At 44.3% G+C, this 23,005-nt stretch overlaps 1 protein-coding gene and 1 long non-coding RNA gene across 2 annotated transcripts in view; both read right to left on the bottom strand.

The window, feature by feature from the left end:
• The window catches only part of TSHZ1 (teashirt zinc finger homeobox 1), a 76,300-nt gene that overhangs the window by 32,714 nt on the left and 20,581 nt on the right, over nucleotides 1–23,005 (bottom strand). The window lies entirely within an intron of this gene.
• LOC112643955 (uncharacterized) lies at nucleotides 65–14,465 on the bottom strand. Its single transcript, XR_007411554.1, has 4 exons — nucleotides 13,225–14,465; nucleotides 12,214–12,352; nucleotides 6,485–9,811; nucleotides 65–5,694 (listed from the first exon to the last, which is right to left on the bottom strand). It is a non-coding gene; the product is annotated as an uncharacterized LOC112643955 (long non-coding RNA).

Consider the following 23,005-nt stretch of genomic DNA (forward strand, 5'->3'; position numbering starts at 1 on the left):
ATACTGCATATAACCATGGAAATTACTAAAATCACTAAAAATTTCAAAGAAAAAAACCAACCAGTTTACTTAGAGAATGAGATGTTTATTTTTTTCCTCATAATTCTCCCACCTAATTCACAAATCACAAAAACAATGAATACAGGGTGATGTTTCTAGAAGATTCCAGCAAACTGTCCTTAAGTGACCAGTTCTGGAATTCATCCTAATCATTAATTCACACACAGGTTTAAAAATCTGTATTTTTAAAAGGAGAAGGTAGAAACAATCTAGTAAAAGCAACAACACACCTTATTTTGAGGCCAGAAAAGCAGATCTGATTTGGCATCTGGAATCACCGCACAGACACATGACCTACTACAGGTTCCATGGTTCAGATGTCTCTGGGACCCAGCCTGTCTGCTATGACCAGACCCTGAGACACATCAGTTGGTCTGATTTCTGCTCTTTAATGACTCAATATGACCAATGCACAGCTACGCCACAAGGAGAAACAGCTCTGCAATTGTTCGAGAACTGGAACCTCACAGATAGTAATGTCGCAATGCCTATCAATGATCAGCAACACACCTTTTGAAAATGAATTTGCCTTCAAGGAATCATACTTCCTTATCGACTGCCTAGTTATATTGACAATAGGTCTTTTTTGAGGGATTGCTATTACTTGAAACATAGACATATCAGTTTCTATTGAAATACACTTAGTTGCCTATTTAAAGTCATTTGAGTGTCTTTATGCATTAAAGTGTTATCGCTCATGCCTTGGCCAATATCCCTATGAAAATAGCTCCCAAATTAAATTCCTAATAAATTAAGTTAATAATTCACCTTCATTAAGTAATTTAATTTCTTTAGTGAGCAATAAATAGTTCTTGTGACATTCTTCTAGGACAGAAGTTCAAATGTTATTTTGCTTCATTAGCTCTGTCTCCTCCTGAGCACAAGAAGCAAGATACACAAAAGGCGGCCTACTTGGTACTTCTGTGTTTGTAAGTGCAGGATCGCTGCAACTGTTCCACTGCATTGAGTAGCAATCGAGCAACTCAGGCAGCTATTTTCAATGAAAAGTTATTTCTTAGAAATGTTAAAAACTAGACCTTACATAGGTACCAAAAAAATGCAAGTCGCATTTTCCTGAGATCATTTTTATATACTGTATCATAGGTCAGATTTCATTTCTACCTTTTAAGAAGGGGCAGTTGGCTTATACTGTATCCCCAGCAATGTCAGAAAAAAGGAAAGAAAAAAGATGGGCTAAAATAAAAAAGTTACATGTACGTGTAAATAGCATGTTACCTATATTCAGTTTTATTTTTTCCAAGGGAGCTAAAGGTACCCTGGTGGTTAAACTCCCACATCTTGGTAGTACTGTCTCCAATTCTTTCGGGCCATACACCCAGCACCTCACCTCCACCTCTACTAAGAGTACAAATGACAAACGAGGTGAATGGGCTGAACGGGCAGATGTGGGTGCAGCCAGACCCACATGTGCCAAAACAACACAGTGGTGCCCCCCTCTTCCCAAGGAGCTATCAGAGAGCATCCCAGATGGTGGGAGAGGAAGAAAGGAAATAGGCATGTCAGAAGAACAGAACCAAATAGTTTCCAGCCAATTCGACTTAAAAATATATATATACATTAAAACAGATGTAGAAAGCAGACTTAACCATTGTCAAATTATACTCAAAAGTGTTTCCAAAAAATACATAAAAAATTTATCCTATCAATGGTTTAAAATACATTGTTGACTGAAAACCACAAGTATTTAGGACTTATTTGGGGAAGCAGGGCTTTCTGGATAGTTGAAGGTTTACTCTTTACAGCAGAATTTTATAAAAAATATTCAAGCACTAGAAAATCTACATAAAATGGACCTGCTTTTGCCACATTACTTAAAGTACATTGTACGCAATTAAAATTGTTCTGACAATGACATATAACAATTGTGAACAATCAGTAATGACCACAAAGGGGCAGAGAAGGATTCCATTTCCAATAAGTGGCCTGCAATGCTGTGTTTTTCATGAACTCATTCTTTTACAACAGTTTTGGGTTTTGTTTTGTTTCCCCCCTCCTTTTTTTCTCCCTTACTATTAGGTCCTCTCACTGTTATCTGTGTGCCTTCTCAACTTCCAATTTGCTACTGTTAATTTGTGGTGGCCTAGAAGAACAGATATTCATGACTATTAGAACCGTGTGTAACAAAAAAATAAAATTTAAATGGTGAGTGAGGATCTAGAGATATTGTCTATTAATACATATATGAATTTGGTACATGGGCTTGTGATGCCTGATGTCCTTTTATACCCTCTGATTCTTCACTCTGTCCCAGAAAAATAAAGATGGCAATTAATTGGTTTCTAGATAAGTAAAGTTTTACTGTTTCAAACATGATACACATATATGTTATGAATGTCTCAAAGCTTTACTTATAATATGATCATATTAAACCCTCCTGGAGTCCCACATAGCAGCGAGCATTCCCTTTCCACAGGTAGGGGTGAGACAAGGTGACAGGGAGGGACATGTAACATACTATAAAAACTAAACAAATACACAACTGTGCATTCTAAATTATACTACAGACTATAACACACCCAGATTTAATTTTCATCTTAAAACCAAGGAGAATCATGAAAAAAGAAAAAGTGTTTTATATTAGGTTACAGATGACCATGAGAGATTACCCAAAAAGCATAAATATTTCAGCAGATGTTCCCCCAGGCCCAGGCACTAAAGGATTTTGAGGATATTCAGCAGGAATTAGGCATGAGCAACAAAAAAAAAAACAAACACCACAAATGCAAACCCCTGTGATTTTGTAAGTTTTTAAAGATTTATTCACTGTCACCAGATAACACTGAAAAAAATCTGTATGTTACAAAGTGGCACATTTGGAAGCTATGTGCCAAAGCCCATCCCTAAAACCGAAGACTGTGAGTGAATCAGAAAGATTTCATTATTATTAACACAGTTTTTAAAAATCAGGTCCTCTCCCTCCCTTCCTAACTCCCTATTCCAGGGGGCGGTGGACTGTATTCAAATACAGTCCTTCTCGCCATTTCACCATGTTTAAGCCCCTTTTCCTGCCAATTCACTCTGAAAAGATTTCACTTTTCAAATAGCCAGCCTTCACAGACATGAAGATGGTTTCCTTTTCAGGCTAAATAGTCCCACTATCTGCCTGCCTCTCCACCAGCCGAGGGAAATCTCTGCTCCCTGCTTCCCGTACCGACACCACCCGGGTCGTTCTCATCCTCAGTGATTTATGTGCAGAAGATGCTTGAAGACATCCTTCTCAACTGATATTTGACTTTAAAAAATCCAAAAATTCTCCATCAACTTATCAGTGTTGACGAGCTACTGTGTTTTGTTTTGTTTTGTTCTAAAATAAAAAACCACAAGAGAAGGTAGCAATAAAAAAGTACTAAGATCTAGGATGGGTCTACTGTATGCAAAGGTAAACAACAGCACGTGCTAACATACAAAGCTGGCTAGAAAGTTATCGAAAACCAACAGCTTTCCAATACCCAATAATACCCACTTACAATACAACAGAAAAGGAGCTCCATTCATGAGAACAGCAACCCAAACTAAACAAATGAACAGCCTAGGAGACAGTCTAAGGACAAGAGACAGTATCAAGGGTCCATGTGAAAAATCCACAAACCTTCATAAGAGTACAAAAAAAAAAAAGGAATACTTGAATAAATTTGAAAATTTATCACTTTTATTTTTAGAATGGGAAACTACAAACACAAAGATGCTATTTTCCTGAGTTAATTTCTAAATCGAAAATCATTCCCATCCCACTACCTGAAGTATTATTTTTTTAAGCTGACAAAAATGGTTCTAAAGTTCATCTACTACAAAAGAATTGAAAGAGAAAAACACTCTTTGAAAAAAGAAGAGGGAGGAGTACAGGGAGTGGATAGAAAGCTCTTAGATTATTTCAAAATACAGTAGATGGCCACAATAATTAAAACGGGGGGGGGAGTACAAATCAGGGCTAAACAGACTATTCGTGGAAATCACGGGGAAAGCTGAAGAGACAGCCCCAAATATATGCAAGAACTCCGCAGACAATGCAGGAGCATCTGCAGGAGAATTCTGTGTAGAGAGGACACTTCATTCAATACACAAGGCTAGGAAAACTGGCTATTTGAAAACAAATAATAAAGTCGGATGCTCACATCACACTATGTGCCAAAATTAAAGATATACCAAATATTTAAATATAAAAAAATAAATCATAAAATTACCATAAGACAATAAAACAATATTTGCATAATCCTAAAGGTTGGAAAACGCCTTTTAAGCATTACTTCAAGGCAGAAACTATGCAGGAAAGGACCAGTTAAACTACATAAAAATAACTCAGTCCATCAAAAAAAATGCCATAACCCAAGGAAACACATAGTGCTGGTGGGGCTGGAAATGTACACAGCCTTCCCAGAAGGCCAGTTGGCAGTATATGTACCAAAATAATTTAAAACAGCCAAAACCTTTGACCTAGTAATTCTACTTCGGGGAATTTATCAAGGAAATGATGATACTATTGCCAAGATATACATACAGAGATATTAATTACACAGTTGTTTACATCTGTGAAACTGAGCAAGAACGAAATTTCCAATAATGGTTGATTTCTAAATTAAACTGTGCATGTCAATAAAATGGGATGCTATACAAGCACTGAAAATGACAAAGCAGGTCTGTATCACATGGTAAATGTTATGCGATAAAAAGCTATAAAACAAAATATGTAGGAAGAAATCACTTTGGTAAAAATACATGTAAAATACTTATATGTATATATTTGCATAGGAAAAGATCCAGAAGAATATACACCAAAATATCAACTTTGGTTATTTCTAGAGGATATGATTTCAAATAAGCTTCATCTATTTTAAATTTTCTTTTTCTCTGTTCAGGTTGTATACATAACTTATATATATATATAATATAGATCATATAGATATGTTTTTATATATATATAGACACACAAATATCTCACTTGCATAATCTCCAAAGGTAATAGAAGAGGGCAAAAACACCACAAACAAAAAAAACAAACAAAACAAAACACCACAAACTAATTTTTAATGTCAAACCAAAGGGTTTGCTACTATAGAGATACTAGAAAGAGGACTGAACATCCTTATTAGAGCTTTTTGAAATCAATAAAAAAATAAACAAAGCAATAGAAAAATTGAACAAAGGTGAGCAAAATTGATTTGAAAAGGATTTTTTTCTAATAAATACATTTGTCTAAAAAAATATATGGAAAACCATTCACCCTCACTTGGAACCCAAGATATGCAAATGAAAACAATGTGGGGATACTATTTCAAAGCTACTAGATTGGCAGAGGACTAGAAATACCTGTGTTGGCAATGGCTCAGAGGCATGAACATCTCCATGCACTGCAAATGAAAAGATACCTTGATGTATTTTGAGGACAAGTTTGCAATAGGTACCAAAGGTTGACCAAGCAATGTCAAGTCAAAAGAAAAAAAATTCATTAAAGAAATCATCATGGGGATCCCTGGGTGGCGCAGCGGTTTAGCGCCTGCCTTTGGCCCAGGGCGCGATCCTGGAGATCCGGGATCGAATCCCACGTCGGGCTCCCGGTGCATGGAGCCTGCTTCTCCCTCTGCCTGTGTCTCTGCCTCTCTCTCTCTCACTGTGTGCCTATCATAAATAAATAAAAATTAAAAAAAAAAGAAATCATCATGAAAATGTACAAAGTAATGTGTAAAAAGCTATTCACCATTTAGTGAGTAAATGGTGGATAAATACTACCATTATCCCATTTCTGCTAAAAAAAATTTTATATATATATATCTGTAGAGGCAAAAAATCCTAGAGAGTTTTAGATAGGATGTTCATAGTAGCTACATCTGGGTAGTCATGAATGATGCCTTTTGGTTTGTTTGTTTAGCTGTATTTTATAAATTTTCCACATAACATGAACACTTGCACATAGAAGAAAAAACTTTTAGTAATATAGGAGTTAATTCTCCATAATGGTCTCTCAAATTAAAAAGATAAATTAACAATAATGGGCTTTGCCAGTAAAAAGAAGAAAAAAAAATAGATGGCCAGTAAGAGTAAGGGAATGCAAAAAGACTGACTACAATGGAAACAGAGGGTGGTCTGAAGGACTTGTAAGTTTTGAACTGCTACACTCAAGTGCAGAGGCCCTTCCCCTGCAAACACTCCCACATCCAGGGCATGTTCAAGAGACACCCCAGGGTGGGGGTGAGGGGTGCCCAGTCCCTCACCTGCCACCTCAGCCACCCAGCCTGCCTGGGTTCATTCTGCTTGTGATACACTGAAGGAACCCCACTGGAGCCCACCTCCATTCCCCATCCCTAACTGCATGCTTCCAATATGCTAGTAACTCTGAGTCACCCCATTTGGTGATTTAGTCACAAGTCATCTCTGATACAAAGATGCACAAGCTCACTAAGGAACTCACACTCTGGCGATGAGCTAAGCCTGGAGCCATAAGGTGACCAAGGCTTCTGTGGAGACCAAAGAGCTCTACGGGCCCTTCCGTTGAGGGACTGTTGTCTCAGTGTCCAGGAAGGAGGGATCTTGGCAGAAGAATGGGTAAGACTGAATGATCCATTTATTCGTCAGCTGGCTGGCTGTCCATCCGCTCCGTCACTCACTGAAAGTGTACTCGGGGTCTGCTGTGTGCTGGGCACCACGCTGGGCAGTGGAGGTGCAAAGGGAAGGCAGCTCCAATTCCAAGCTGTCCTCACACCAGCAAGGAAGACAGAGCACAACAGGGCCAGACTCCGGGAACAGAGGTGGGTGGGGACTGCCAGCAGCGCAGGAGGGGAAGACCCCTCAAGTGGCAGGAACCCAGTCGGGGTAGGGGGCTCCGAGGGAACAGAGTATAAACGCGAAGTCCGGGATTGGTGACTGATAGATGAAGGAGCAGGAAGGAGACCCAGGTGGAGCGCAGGGCAGGGCCCAGGGCAGAGCAAAAGCTGCTTCTATCCCTGCCCCTTCACTTCAGAGATGGAGGAACCGAGGCCTGGGCAGGACATGCTAATCTCTGGAGGACTCACATCTGGGTTGTAGCAAGAAACTCAGGATTCTTGACCTTTTCTGTGACCATGTTGCCGGGGACCACTGTGGGCAGAGCTACAGGCGGACTACCCTGGAGAGGGATATTTGAGCAGCTCTCCCAGCATTAAGTACTGGTGACCAAGTAAATGTGGGGATGTGGGAGGTGAGGGGAGTCCCCTGCAGAGACGTGCACAAAAGCCACATAACCAGAGCTGGAGATCCAGGAAATCTGGAACGTGGGGGAAGGCAGGTGCCAAAAAGACTGTGAACTTTCACCCTCAAAGAGAGTCCAAAGAGAGAAGTAAGGAGGGCGGCAGCAGAGCCAGCAGGGATCCACGGCCACTGAGCCCCCTACCCAGATGTCCCCTGCCCCTCTCATTCAAGGAGCTGCAAGCATGGGCGTGATCCCCTCCCCACTGGAAAGCATGTGCATCCTCCAAAACAGAAAGGGCTTGTCCTTAGGCCCACTTCTGTGTGACTCTACCTGCTTCTTAACGCACCAGATTTCCGAATCCTTGCTCCTGCTGTTATTTCTTAACTGTTTACAAAGAAATTCTCAGCCTGATCGATCACATAAGACTTAGCAAGGAATGCAGACGCTATAGAAAGTAATTAAATTATGACAGTTTGTGAAGTTGGAGACACTAGACCAATACGACCGCATTATTAACAGGAAAAATATAATTAAGTAAATATATACATAAATATATATATACCATATTTAATTGAGACACTAGCTTCCTATATAAAATGGACTCTAGATGAGAAAAAATACATTTTTTTAGAATTCGTGGGGTTTTTAAAATTTTTTTTACTTCAATCCTCCATTAATATGGGCCAATTAACTGTCAACTGTATTTATAGAAATAAATGGATATTTTTAGTTTCTACATTTCTGAGTTCATTATTACTTACCCTATCTCATCATAATAAATAATCTTTGAATTACATGTAATGACAAAGGAGTACCTAAACAATCCTGAATTAATGCCTGAAATACACACGTGAAGATGAGCATAAAAGAAACATGTAGACAAACACCTACTATTTTCTACACTGACCTAGGGGTTCACAGGCTTCTATCACATTCCACATGAAACTTCATGCCATGATATTTCTGAAGGAAAAAAAGGCTTCATTAAGAGCCAGCAGAATTATTCAGTCGGACTCCCAGTAAGAATTTTACACTTGAACAAGAATGCAGCCATTTAAAGCCACTGATACGGTGATGAGCCATGATTCGGACCCTCCATGAGCATGATGGAAGTCCTGTCTGTCTGGGGGGGGGTTGCATATTTTTCAGGGCTAGAAAAATTTTTGTAAGCTGGCATCTATTTTTATATCTATCCTCAAAAAATTAGTTCTAGGTGGTTTCTGTTGTTTAAAAATTCTTCCCCCCCCAAAAAAAAAACCATATTTGACTACTGCCCTTATCTTTTTATCTTAGAAAACAGAGTTCTATTTTTCTGGATTTTAAATGCAACCGGAAGCCTCGGGTTTACTTTCACTTTGTCTGCACCGTGGCTCTGAATAAATAAAATCCTTCGCTATCACCCTTTTCCATTAAAATGAACAGGAAGCTTAAAAAAAATTGTAAAGTCTAAACATTTCAAATAAGCACAGCAACAAGTACATTTAATGATAAAGTTACCCCTATTTTTCACACTTCAAAAGAAGGACAAAGCTGTTGTCTCACTGTTCCGTGGGTGTGTGGCTACTCCTCTGTTCCTCTAATTATACTAAATACAGAGAATATTAGCAAAATTACAGAAAAATGGCATCACCCCTGTATCAGAAAGCTGCTTTCCCAGCACAGCCCTAACGATGCAGGCACCGGTTCTCACAAACACCGGGAGGGAAAAGTTGCTTCCCGAAATGAAATTTCAGAGGATGATTCTTTTCAGAGTAAGATAACTTAAGGGGCAGAGCAATCTGGGCACTGAACCTCACATCTGTTTTAAGTCATACAGGCCATTCGATCTTGTGGGTTGTGCAATCTGCTATTCAACCAACTTCCCACAGAAGCCAGGCGAAAGGGCATCATCCTCCGGAGCACGGGCGCGGCGCCCCGGCCGGCCAGGGAGAAGCGGGCCTGGGCAGCCCCGGAGGAGGAGAGCCGGCAGGCCGCACCGCCCTCCCAAGTGGCTCCGAAAACAAGAAAGGAGGTCAAGGTCACAGCCACAGTGCAGACTTCCAGCACTTGCGCCACGCCACGCGCTTCATCCGTCAGAAAATGCTGGTACCTGGTGAAGGTGGGGAGCAGGCATGGGGCTCACGTGACGGTCAGAACAGAAACTGGGAGCTAAGGGCCCAGGTGGGGGGGTCGGCCACAGCCACCCAATGCTCTCTCCGACGACGACACCGTGTCTGGGCGCCTCCATCTGCTGGAGCGAAGATTATGAAGAAGCCACATATACCGCCAAGTTACTGCGGCCTCAAACTTGGAATAAATCCTCCGGTCCCTTGCTCGCCGCAACATCTCCAAGCAGAGCTTCAGTACTCCATTACTGTGAATGTTCTTTGGCCCACAGCAAAAAATATTGACAAAATTCCACTTTGAAGACAGTTATTGTCTCTGTATACTTGATAGCAGCCTTCAGAACTTCACCTGCTAGCATTAAATTCTTGAGTTTGGAGGAAAGGAGAGAAAATTTGCCACATCTCAAGCTCTTCTGCTGTAGCAGCAGCAGATCAAATTATTCTTTCAATTAAACTCGTTTTGTGCCTAAAAGAACAAAAGGCCACGGGTTTTTAATTCCCCTCCTCTCTCTCTCTCTCACACACACACACACACACACGAAGAATCAAAGCTATCACCTCTTCTAAACCCCGTGACTCGGACATGATCTAAATGGCTTAGTATGCCTGGATAATACAGCTCATAAAATTAAATCTACTATCAGAGATTCTGGTAGCATTAATTGTGTGCTCTGAGCTCACAGGCAAACGAGTGATGGGCAGGTCTGCATCGGGGCACATTTTGATGGACCTGATGAAAGACACATTCTCTCTCTCACACACACTCACACACACAGACACACACACACACCCCCATCCAGGTCTGTGTACCAACACCACAGAAGTCTGTGAGGCCCCATCAGGGTCTGAACAGAGATCTGGGACTCCCAACATCACCCCCACATTCCTGAAGCGAGAAGGGGACACCCCAGGAAAGCCACAGCGCTTCCTCTTCTTTTGCCACGTGACACGCACGTGTTCTTCACATTGCCACAGGCAGAGAGAGAGAGAGAGAGAGAGAGAGAAAGCCCTGCACACTACATGCATCTCAGCCGACTTCCTGCCAGAGACCTGGATCCAGTCTTTCACAGGAAATGCCCAACTAACAAATGCTCTGGGTTGGACTTTCTCTTCAAAACGTCTGGTTTAAGGGAGGCAAAATTTGAAACGCCCATCTTGGTGGAATACTTCTAAGGGAAGGACGCCCGACTGGCTGACGGGTGCGTGGAGAGGATGTGGGCACACGCTCACAGGGATGGGCTGGGGAGCTCTCCAGGACACAGATTCTGTTTCAAAAACTGTCGTAATAGAAGTCAGAGACAAAGGCCAGCTGAGACTCAACACACAGAATAGTCAGGACACCTTGTAGAAGAAAACCTAACTTTTTTTCTGTTCTGGTTCACACAATGGTACACAGCTTTATAGAACCTGGTGTCATAGGCTGAGTGACATGATTAGGAAGCATTGATGACAGGACAGGAATGACGGTCACAGTCCCATATCGGAGGAGCTGTTCCCTGCGACATCCACAGATGAGACAAGAATTTCCCAAGCTTGGAACACAAATTCTGTTGTTTCAGGAAACAGACTGTATAGGGCCAAAGGGGGCAAGTCTCGGAGATAAATATATAAATCAGAATAACACAAGAGACCGCAAGTCCAGATGTTCTAGAAAGTCTGTGGGCTTACGGTCATGGGGAGGAGACAGTTCAGGTCTAGATGAGGAAGCCTGACAAGTCCAACCTTCCCTTCCCAGTGCAGCTTCACACGTTTAAAAAGAGAGCACAAGGCAGCACCATGAAGGCTATGAAGGACTTTTAAATATCAATATAATGGCCTAAAATTAACTGTGGCGTCACCCTAAAAATCCAGGGTTCTGGCTAATGCCTTCAGTCCACAAAGAGAGACCCCCGCAAAGCATGTGAGCGTTTATTTCCGTAGCCCTGGGTAGGCCTGGCTGCCTTCCTGGATCCCGCGTCTCCCAGCACCAGCGTGACACTCACCTCCTCCCTGCCCCACCGTCTTTCACCTAAAGGCAAAAAGTAAATCCGGTTTCCCTTCACAGATTGTAGGCCTGGTTTTAATTTGTGCAATAGTCCTTTCGATAACAATGCCTAGTTAAAAACATCCATTAAAAGTCTGTAGCAGGCATTTAATGGAAGGAAAATCTAATAGGGTTCCACGGCAACTCCTTCATTAACTTTTAAAGGAATTCTCTCCTCTGGTGTTAGCAGAGGCGCACGCGTGCGCAGCCCCGGGCTGTAGGGACGAAGAGAGACAGACGGGCCGGACAGACACACGGGGAGGTGGGGAGAGTGGGGGATGGGACACGGAGGTCGAGGGAGCTTTCCCCTATTCAGGGCTGGCCTGTTAATCTTGGAAAAGGATGAGGTCGGAGCAGCTCTGCTCTCTCAGCCTCCCTCGCCGACGCCCAGGAGGCCCAGACCGGCCTTCCTAACTAGCCGCCGTCGCCGTGGGCAGGTTAGAAGCGAGCCTCCGGGGCCCCGGCGCTGCGGCCAAGGTCACACTGCGGCCATGGGAGCGAGGGACAGCCGAGCGCGGCCTCCGGCTGTTAGAAGCAAGCCCGACAGAGGCCTGCAGAGGGGAAGGCCTCGGGCCGCGGGGCCCTAAGCTCTGACCCACGCAGGCTCGGCCTCCTTCCGTCAAGCGAGGACTCGCGAGGGCGCCCCATGGGTCCCGCCGGGCCCTCCCACATGGGACCTGGGCACCGGGCCTGGGGGTCACCCGTGGCCATCGGCCAGCGGGGACAAGGTAGCCCTGAGTCCTGGCCTCTGCACTCCTTCCTCCGCCTCAACGAGCTCCACCACCCGCCTCTTTCCCAACATAGAGCCTCATGATCACTACAGTCTTGATTTATCAGAAACTTACCCTGTCTTGTTTTATTACGATTTCCTTTCTGTGCTCCGGCTCCCAGGCTGCGTGGGGTCTGAATGGTGCGGTCCTAGCCCTCTTCTTTCCACCAGCCCTGCCACCTCCAGGGTCACACATTGTGTCACACCTGAAGAGCCTGCACCCAAGACCCATTAATAATGTTAAGAAAAGACAAAACCATTCAAGTTAAACTCAAAGGAGAATGGTGTACACAGAACATGGATTAAAAAAAGGAAACTTTTGGGGGCTCCTAGGCTAATTTAGGATCAGTTATTGGCAATTTATGTTGTAGGTGAAACTATAGGGTGTTTGTCATTCTTCTAAATCTGAACGCTCCTCAGCTATTCCTATTGAACCTGCTAAGAAACATCACTGCGATGGGGCACCTGGGAGGCTCAGAGGCTGAGCGTCTGCCTTTGGCCCAGGTTGCGATCCTGCGGTCCTGGGATCGAGTCCCACATCGGGCTCCTTGCAGGGAGCCTGCTTCTCCCTCTGCCTGTGTCTCTGCCTCTTTCTGTGTGTGTGTCTCTGCCTCTCTCTCTCTCTCTGTGTCTCTCATGAATAAATAAATAAAATCTAAAAAAAAAAAAAAAAAGTCTCTGTGAACACGGCCACTACTCACAACCAGGAGCTAGGCAACAAATGATCGCCTGATGCAGAGGTGATACACACATCTGGCCAGAGGTAAACTGGCAGGCTTGCAAGGCCTATGTTGTCCCTGAGCGGCCCTTAAACCCACACCATCCTCAGAAAAAGGGGTCCACCAAGACCCCTCTCCCCTCCCAGACACCATGCACCCAGGACCACTCTCCCAGGCCCTGCCCCCAGGTCTGTCCTGCACACACTGGCAGCCCCAGCGTGGCCCCCCCAGGGTGCACCCCCACACAGCAGCACCCAGAGCCACTGCAAGGCAGAGTGACATGTACTTGGCAGTGAGGCCCCTCCATGGGAGAAGAGACAGCACTGGGAAGGAAAGGGTGAGAGCTACAGTATGAGGGACAGACCTACCTTGGCAGCAGGCAGGAGTGGCTGGGAAGCCACGCAGAGGGTGGTGAGACCCAAGCAGCCATGACCTCTGCCCTTCAGCACCACCTTCCATTTGAAGTGGCTGCCCCCTGCTGAACCACCTGCACTCCTGCACCACAGAATCTCACAAGGACCGCTCCATTAGCACTTGCCCTGTGGCTTCCGGGCCCGACTGCAGGACGATTCCACGGCTCAAGGTGCCTCCGAGGGTGCAGCACATGGCAGCTGCCCTCCTGACTAAAGATGAGACACGATAACCCAAATCAAATGGGAGGAATATTTTGTGATTCAGTCATCGAATGTCATGGAAACAACACTCAATGTGACTAATGATCCACTCATTTACTGACCTCTATGCATCTCAAGATGTTTCAGTGAATCACAGCATTGCAACTTTCTTGAGCACAAGCTATTTGGGGATCCTTCTTTTGTATCACCCTCCCTGATGGTAAACTTGTGGGCTTCCTACAGCTGAGCAGTAAACACCCACCTGTCAGTACAAGGCCATGAAGACGGGTCCATTCCTTCCTGTCACTGTGGGACTGGCAACAGCCACACTCAAACCACCATATGGCCAAGATGGTACTGCTAGTCATTCATTATCAACAATCAAGACGTTGGTTACCAATATCTACTATTTACAAAGCATCCAGAGCATATACATGACTCATGGAAGGCTACCTCTCTACCACCAACCTTCAATAAAAGCTGTTGCCCATATGATAAGGCATAATTTTCTCCTACACTGGGAAGAGTAGGCCCCCCCCCCAAATTCACATCCTCCTAGAACTTTACATCGTGAATCTATTCAGAAACAGGGCCTTTGTAGATATAACTGGTTACGTTGCAGTGAAGTCATCAGATTAGGATGGTTCCTAAAGCCAGTGATGGGTGGCTTCAAACCAGAGGAGACAACATGCAGGCACAGAGAAGACATGCAGAGAAGAAGGCCATGTGACTGGGGGGCAGATTGGAGGGACACGGTCAGAAGCCAGGGTACACTGGGAATTTCCAGAAGCCACCACAGGCTGGAAGAGTCAAAGAAGGATTCTCCCCAAAGCCTTCAGAAGGAACACAGTCTTGCTGACTCCTTGATTTCTGACCTTTCACCTCCAGAACCATGAGAGAATGAATTGTTGTAACTACAGGCTTAACTATTAAATTCCCTCTGGTTTTAATTTTTACCTCTTTGTTACGAGCTTCACTGAACAAGGAAGACATCAAAGAGGTAAAAGAACCACAGGCAAAATGGGAGAGATGCGAGTTGCCCAGTTTTACAATGAAATGTGGCATGTTTAACATCACAGGGTACTGTGCCACCTGCAAGCACACACCTCCACAGTCCCTGACCCGAGGAGGAGGAAAATCTGTCAGGGTGGACCTACCACTCTGGTCTCCATTCAGTAAACTAGGTGGCCAGCCGATGGGGCAGAAGAGCCAGGCCTTGGCCAACAAAGCCTGAGCTGCAAGCTCGTGACACAGGGCTACAGTGTGTGAAGGGGAGGTAAGGGGACTGAGCATAGCTCTTCTAAGTCCCAGGAGTGTCACAGGACTGTAGAGGCAGACCACCCACCCCGCCCCAGAATCTGGAACCCACGGATCCAAATGTTGCACGACACTCAAGCTGCATCCTGGAGAGGTGACCCGTGTCCATAGGGAATGCGAGATGCTAACTACTGTTCTCAGCATCAAACACAATAAACATTCAATAAATATCTGTTGATCAATAAGAGGGAAAATCTGTCAGTGGAACAGCCAACAAGGGAAGCTACCGCCAGCCAGGGTGCGTCCTGCCTAACGGGCGCAGGTGCCAGAGCAGGCGTCACTCGAGTGCTGTCTTCCCACATCAAAACAGTCACTTAAAACCAGAAAACACTCAGTAAATGAGCCACTGTTCTGAATGCATTAATCTAAATAGCAGGTTTGACTGGCTGTTAAAAATTATTGAGTGACTCCGAAGATCAAAATTGAGTAGGTTTGTGTTTTGTGATGGTTACAAAATTGTGGGATGGGATCTTTTGTTGAAGTAACTTACAAGAGGGGAGAAGAGAAAGCACTAGAACACAGCGAGTGCCCCTGAGGAGGGGAAGGCTCTATACCCAAGCAGGATGCTGCGCACTACCTCGTACCAGGGGTACTCCAGGCTAGCCCGCAGGAGGCTCCCATCAGGGCAGGCGGCAGCGTAGGAGACCACATCTTCATCCAAACAGGAATCTGTGGTTTGGGGTCGAGGCTGGCAGGGGAGGGGGGCAGGTAACACATGTGCGCACGGGGCCTGGCACCATGTTCTCAGCAAAGAACAGCTGATGTGGTGCCATGCGCGGGACATGCGGTCCAGGGTTCGACATGCAGGACAGCAAGATTCTCTGGGGATCAAACCATTCAGGTAATCACAGGACCTGAGCCTTCTGTAAACCACGAAGCTTCTCAGGAAAGTCCTGACTCCAGAAGGTTGACACACATTTTCTAAACAAATTCCAAACTTGGCCAAAAAAAAAAAAAAAAAGCAATGCCTCTCTCTCTCTCTCTCTTTCTCTTTCTCAAAGCCAAGTCATTGTCCTTGAAATTTGCAGAGTTATCACTTTTGAGGGGGGGGGAGTGATGTGCCTGAAACCATGAAGGAGAGAAAAAGAGGGGGCAGCCTTTAAAGAAACCCCCCTACTGGAGACAGCAGGATGCAAGCTTAGGTTTGCTTGGTGAAACTACAATTCACTTCTTCAGTGTTAAGCCCTCCAAGGATATTCCTACTTCCTAAGCTCAGAAGTGCACAGCTTATCTGGAAAGGGTCAGCTCTACCCAATGGGCTCGAGCCCGGGTATCAGGCCCTCGGACCTAGGGATGTCCATCCTGGCGATGCAGAGCCAAGCAGGGCAGGAAACAACTGCCACCACCACCCCCGCCGCCCCAGATGCACAGATGTCCAGAAACTCTAGGTTTTCTCAAAACAGGGGAAACAGACACCAAACTTTCCCTCCCTGTTGTGCGGAGAGCACCCTCCTCCTAAGTCTTGCTTCTCAGCCTGTCATCCTTCTACCTGAAGGGCATATATCCCGGGCAGGGAAGAAGACAAGGAGACTATTAAAACAAAAAAGGAACTGAGACTTTATTCTCAAAAAGATACTTTCAAGAGAGTGAGAACTTTCTTACAGCTGGCAGTTTAAGATGAAAATTTCACTAAGCGAATTAGAAATTAGAAATTAGAAATTTTCATAAAAATTTATTTTTGAGAATTTTCCAATTTTTATAATTATCCCGTAATTTTGGGACGCTGAAATGACGTAATGTTTTGCCTGACAACATGTGCTTCTGTACAGAATGAGCTCCTGGTCAAGGCGTCCATGTCCGTTCCAGAATGAAATAATTACAAGGCCACGCTTTTCAGGGAATGCCAAAAAAAGTTTCTTTAAAGAGTTCAAACGAGCTGAGATTTGAGGCTCCCTTGAAATTTTAATCACAGAAAAAAATAATAATAAATAAATAAAACGTTAGTACTGAGATATCAACTATTCATTCATTCAGACCATTATCTCATTAGACAGGGCTCAAAACGGGGGCATTTCCAAGACGCCCCCAAGCCCCGGGGCCCCTTGCTCATCCCAGCCCTTTCTTAGGTCCCAGGAATCCATGTGGCCTCCAACCCTTTGCATGTAGGACACTACCCCTGGGGCCTTGTCCCTGCTCCCCACGCACATCCCCCACACACACACTGAAGAGGCAGCAGATGGCCCGTGGCGGCTCCAGATTCCATAAGGGGAAGAAGCTCAGTTGGCAGCAAGTCACAGGTTTCGTGGACCCCACCCATCAGACATAAAAGACCCCCTCCCATTACCCATCCTGGAGGAATGACAGGATTATCTGTCTGAGCCCAACATGTAGAAAAATAGCTGGGTCAGGAACTAATTGATAATAATTATGTTATTTTTCTGGATTTTGTCCTGTTCTTTGGGGTTTTTCAGAGTTGGTATATGCTGCCATTTTCCTCCTCATCCTAGCCACCCTAGTACCTAGCTTTGTGTTTATAATTTCATCCTTTTATTCTTACGAGGCCTCCCCTCAGAAACACCTGGCCCCTCTGCCCAGCACTGGACTCAGCCCACCTGGCCTCTCAGACAGGCAAGTGGGTCATTCCCTCAGCCTCTAATGAAGCCCGTGGAGGCTCAAAGCCCAGCCCCTGCCTCTGAGAAGTACTTCTCCCTCAGGCTCACCCAAGAACACGCAACTCGGTACAGAAAGCAAACTGCTGTCCATGTAGGCTTTCTCCCCTGGAACACTGTGATTCAATGATCCAGTTGGCCAATTCTTAGAAATCTTAGGGCACCCGATGTGGGAGCTACCTATTCGGCATCTGTACTTTGCCAGTGGAGTTTGATAGCATGTGGGGGTTGGGTTCGGCAGCTGTGGGATGCCCAGGAAAAGGGTCACAGGCATGATGGGGCCCCCGGCGCCCCATCCTGATGGCACATATCTGCTGCCACCTTGCACACCTGGGACTGCAAAGTGCAAGCCACCAGCAGGGAGCTTGGGAGAGTAAACAACAAAGTAAAAAATTGTTCAAGAAGCCTTCAGATAAATTAATAAGTGAGACACAGGATGAGTCATTTTGAAATGAGGAATATTTCTAAAAACATCCCTAACCTTTTGAGCTTGATGTAATGGATGTCATCCAGTCTCTCCTACAAAATAATGTTGCAGCTGTTGGGGAAACAAAAACAAAAAAGTGTGTGCACATACATAGGCATGTACACATGTATGCATACACGGGAGAGGTAGGATTTGTGTTCTTACTTCATATGTGCAGCATGGCAGCAACAGGAAAATTCACGAGTGAGGACTGGAGCCACCCCAAAACACAGCCTTCCAAGGAGGACAGATCTCAGGGATCCTCTGGTACATCTCCCCAGCTTTGTACCTGAAGTCACTGCAGCACCCCGTTGTAGCAGGGATGACCCAGGCATCCAGAGTTCCGTTTCCTACACCCCAACAACCACAAATACTCTGCAAGATGTATGGCAAACGCTACCACACAACATATGGATGGATGGCTTCAGAGGTGAAGGAATCAGAACTACCTGGGCTTAGCCTAGAAGACCTGATTCTGCACCACATGACAATCTATGTGACCTCTCTATATTACCTTAAATTTGGTGAGCTTCACTCTATATGACACAGATATGAGTAAGATCACTATAAAAATTAAAGTGCATATTCCAAGTGTACAGGAATATAATAAATTCAGTCTCTCTCCAAATATTTATGGAGCACCTGCTATTTCCTAGGCACAGTCCCAGGTGCTGTGTGTATAGCATGAAGCTTAAGTTATAGAGAAAATGTTCACTATTATGATTATTTTTATTATCATCAGATTTTGCCACTTGCAAAGGTGCACTGAGAAGAACGCCAGACTTAATCTTTTAAGACTAATAATTAAATTTGTCCCTTAAATATTTTTTTATGATCTAACATTCTAGGCTCAAATACAACTTTGGGTATATTATTGTAAAGGATGCACGGGCTGAGAGTAGGCTCTCGACCTTTCTGTCCAGCTATACCCCCTTCCCCAGGAAGAAGCATGAGGAGGACACAACTATGAGGTAGTATGTGTTAGACAGATGAGAACTTGCTAAAATTGGGTCTGCACAAAGATCCCAGACCACCTACCTACCTTAGTGACTCCAGAAAAGGTCAGAGAGAAGAACGTGTGAGCACCACATACCTGTCAGATGGGAAAGGACTGGAACACACCAGCACCCCTGGAACATCAGCAGAGCCCTGGGTGGTGGGTATTGATTGTCAGGGCCCTGGGTGGTGACTGGCAGGGCCATGAGGTGGTGATCGGCAGGGCAACTGGGTGGTGGCCGTCACTTCCAGGATTTAAAACATGCACACTATGTATTACACAGAATTTCTACATAAAGATGTAGATGCAAGGGTCAAAAAAGTGGAATCTGAAGAGAATATGACCAGCATCCAAAACCACAGCAGGGAGAGTGTTCTTCCCACCTCCAAATGGAACAGCGGATGTGTAGAGGCCAAGCCATCAGAGCAGACCCTGAAGGAAGCAGAGAAGCTGCTCTACTGCCCCATGGCAGAGGCAAGCACCGGATCAGGGTTGAATTATGTAGAGGCAGAGAAGAAAAGACAGCTGAGATAAATCGGGAAATGGATTTTTTGTTTCCCATATTCAATCCTGATAACATTTATTTCATTACTCAATGAAATTTTTACATGCACAGGATGCATAATAAAATATTTTATATAAAGTTAATATTGATAACCACTTTAGTTTTCAAAATAGTCTCCCTATACCGTGAGATTCATTACCTCAAGGACCTTTTTAGTTATTTTTCTCTCCCAAGGACTGTCTGGAAACAAGCAGGTCCTCAAAATAGGTATTTATTGGATAAATAAACCAATGAATGAACAATTGGAGAAATGAGCAAATGAACTCTATGAGATAGGAATCTGTGCCAGTTACGGTAGTCCTGAGAAGTCGAAGACTGAAGGAAAGATGTGGCCTCTCTGAGGGTACAGAGCCAGTTGGTTTTGGTGTAGAGACTAAAGACTCTCAAGTGTTCTCTACCCAACAGCATTGATGCACAAGCAGGGGGCCCCCCAGAAAGTTCCAGAAAGATAATAATGAGTCAGTAACTCAAGTCCACATGTCAGGAAGCCAAAAGAATTATGTTTCACGTCAATATTTATTTCTTATTTACTCCCCCACCTTATTCCAAGAAGGATTTAAGGTAGCTTGATTTATGCTCAGGAAAGCCCCACTGAAGCTCACTTTCCTTCATGTGAGGGGCTGTGCGTCAAACACGTCCGTATGCGGGCATGGTGCACTAATTACCCACAGCGACTGGAAGTGGGGGGCTGTGGCACACACCTTCATTACGACAAAGTGAAAGAAACTAGTAATTATCACTCAGGAAAAAGCAATTTTTCAATATACAAACTCTTTCGATGTGCTGGGCCTACTGAGAAAATGAAAGAAAAGGTACTGCAGACAACACAATATCTAAAATTTATTTTAAAAACCACCTAAAATATCACAGAAACAATTTGTCCCTTGAGTGTTTTATGAACAGCAAACATGAGGAGAAAAACATCTTTTTCCTGATACCTTTGAACTAAGTTTATAGAAATGTGTGTGTATGAATGTGTCATACGTAACAGAAAAGCTAATGGAAATATGAAGAACCACACAGCATTTTCTTAATTTCAGCTGGTAACCAACCAACTAGCATAAAAGCACAATAATGAAGGCCATCTCATGTACAAAAAATACAAAATTTAATGGGAAAAAAAACCTTTCAAATAACCGCACAAAAGCCCTGGCAAAGCAGTTATTACTCCCAATGCATCACTGCTACTCCATCGTCCGGAACTATATTTATTATGAATTATTAGATTTTGGAGCAATTGTCCTCTGAAGAGCTCAAGATACTACAAAATAACTTCTAAACTGTGCACAAACTTTATGAGGAACAGCGAAAGTGTCACTGAAAATTGGTGGAGGGGGTGAAGAGAGACATAAATGGAGAGAGAGAGCCAAGGATAAGAAAAAGAAGCGGCTGAGGAGAGGAAGAAGAGGAGCCAGGGCAGCCAGAGGGAAGAAGGTGTGCAGGGAACCAGTGACTGTAATTTCATATATCCCATAAAGGCCCCGCAGAGCTTCCTTGCTTCTCGCTGGCCCCCCAGTCTGGCTCTGGTTGTCCTCAGCCAGCCCTGTGGCCAGCCACCTGGTATTCACGGGCGGTACACCAGCACACAGAAGATCCCCCAAACCCACAGAATATGTCTCAGCTTTTAGGTAGATAGGGGCCCTTCTAAAATTAGCAACTTCTCAAAGATATTCCATGGAATACGAAAGAGAACAAAGCCCCAGGTGTAGCCTTGCATTTCAAAAAGCTTTGAAAACCACAACCAAAAAAAGAAAAAAAAAAAAAAAGATGGATATATGTATGTGTACAAATAACCCTACACTCAGTGCTTCCAAAAGAGGGTTTTTAGAAGTATTTTAAAGATCAATTAACCAATCCTCCCAACTGTCTGCATGAAGTTTTACCAGCCATTGAGCTACGTCCTACGTGGGGAGCAGGGCAGGCACACAGGTGCTCCATGTAACAGCACTGAACGTACACTGTTCAACAACACAAAGCAAGAATAGTATTCCTATGTGAAAAATGTGAGCAGGCTCAGTATGACTCCTTGAAAAGGAAGCTTGTTTACCCAGTTCCTTAAACTCCAAGATCCTGTGAACTATTGCAATGCTCTACTATTGATCCACCGGGCAGACTCAATCTATATCCCCAACAACCCCCCAAAAACAAGAAAGGATCCCAGCACATCAGAGATCCTCGTGTGCTAGTGCTGGTTATCCAGATACAACAGACCTAAGGTGACGGGCGCTGCAGTGTATTTCTTACAGAGGTAGAAAGACTGGCAAAGCTCTCCATGTAGCATCATCACTATTTATAGATGCACCACAGAAATCCACATTAAGGCTGCAAGTGTCGTTGCAAGGCAACAAGGCAAGTTTTCCCCTTTTTTCTTCTTAAGTAAACTGTGCTTTACTACTAATTCCAGGTTCCCCCACAAAGTGAGAAAAGATGGTCTCTGACAAGATACACGAGAACCTATTGGGAGTAAAACATGTTCCTATAGTTCAAAGTTTTAAATAGATAACCAGGTAGGGCTGGGGAGGCTGCAGGTATGAATATCACTTTTCTGTATGGATGTGGGAGGAAGAACTCCAAAGAGAACTCCTACAACACAGTAAAACAGGAGGCTAGCTCAGGATTTCCCAACAGCCAGGTCCCGTGAGTTGCCACCAAGCCCCAGGCCAAGGGCAGGTACAGCTCCAGAGACGGGCAACCCCGTGAGGTGGGGTTGTGTGTTAACACAGACCCTGATTCCTCCCGAAATCCAAATAGGTCTGAGAACTCAACAATGACTCCCGACTTCATGGGGGCAAATCTAACTTGATCTGGGTCCACCTGACCTGAACAGACATGAGTGTATTTATGGCTTATTCACCCAATGTAGTGTGAATAATCACACATTTGGCTATAGAATAATTCATGTATCTTCAGGCTGAGGATGCTGTAAAGTATACAATATGTACACTGAATTTCCTTTCAAAAATATGAGAAATCCTGATTTCTGGAACATATCTGGCCTCAAGGACTTCAAATAAGGGGTGGTAAGGGCTCCCTCATCCTTCCCCATCTGCAGTCTAGTGTCAATGGAGGGCTCTCTTCAATTTTCCTGGAGTCCAGTATAGACCCGGTATATGAGAAACCTAAGTTGGAATATTCTTTTCCAACATGCAGAACCATCAATTGGAAGTAGTTTCAGACCCTCAGAAATACCTGCCAAGGGGTGCCTGGGTGGGGGGCTCAGTCAGTTAAGTGTCTGCCTTTGGCTCAGGTCATAATCTTGGGGTCCTGGGATCGAGCCCCCATCGGGCTCCCTGCTCAGACAGGAGCCTGCTTCTCCCTTCTCCCTCTCCTTCTCCTTTTCCACCTGCTCGTGTTCTCTCTCTCTCTCTCTCTCTCTCTCTGTCTTTCTCTCTCTCTCTCAAATAAATAAAATCTTAAAAAAAAAAGTAAAAAAAAAAACACCTGCCAAATGAATAGACGAAAACAAAATAATTGATGCAAATGGAGTAAGGCAAACCTAGTTCTCAAATTAAACTTATTTTACACTTTCCAAAATACATGCTAAACATCGTACAGCCACACGCTCTAAATATCCACCAGCA

The sequence above is a fragment of the Canis lupus genome, chromosome 1, assembly GCF_003254725.2.
Source record: "Canis lupus dingo isolate Sandy chromosome 1, ASM325472v2, whole genome shotgun sequence".
Taxonomy (NCBI): domain Eukaryota; kingdom Metazoa; phylum Chordata; class Mammalia; order Carnivora; family Canidae; genus Canis; species Canis lupus.